This window comes from Nematolebias whitei, chromosome 20 (assembly GCF_014905685.2).
Source record: "Nematolebias whitei isolate Nwh7 chromosome 20, NemWhi1, whole genome shotgun sequence".
Lineage (NCBI taxonomy): Eukaryota > Metazoa > Chordata > Actinopteri > Cyprinodontiformes > Rivulidae > Nematolebias > Nematolebias whitei.
Window position 1 is genome coordinate 24,362,789 of NC_056517.1, and position 461 is coordinate 24,363,249.

At 47.9% G+C, this 461-nt stretch overlaps 1 non-coding gene across 1 annotated transcript; it reads right to left on the reverse strand.

Annotated features, from left to right (window-relative positions):
• Positions 1-389: 389 nt before the first annotated feature.
• On the reverse strand, positions 390-461 carry trnak-uuu. Its single transcript has one exon. It is a non-coding gene; the product is annotated as a tRNA-Lys (tRNA).

Genomic DNA, 461 nt, shown 5'->3' on the forward strand with positions numbered 1-461 from the left:
GAGATGTGTGCTGATCTGTCTCCTATTCACACTGCTCATATATGACTGGGCAGCTACCCATCCTGGCTGTCATATTGTAAAGTTTGCAGATGACACAGCGTTGGTGGGTTGCATCACAAACAATGATGAGTCCAGCTACAGGCAGGAGGTGGAACACCTGGAGAGCTGGTGTAAAGAGAATAACATCAATGTGAAGCTGAAGTACTTCCATAACTCGGGACTTTTACTACATCCTGGTGGAGGCCCAACGCTGAAGGCCTGTAACTTTTCCTGCCTTTATAGAAATTAAATGGTAAAACTATTTGTTATCCGTGTCGGTGCGAGTCCTCTCCACCTGGGAAATTTAAAAAGACAGCTTCAAATGCCGTGGTCAAACGGCGACAAACATAGTCCCTGACCGGGAATTGAACCCGGGCCGCGGCAGCAAAAGTGCCGAATCCTAACCACTAGACCACCAGGGA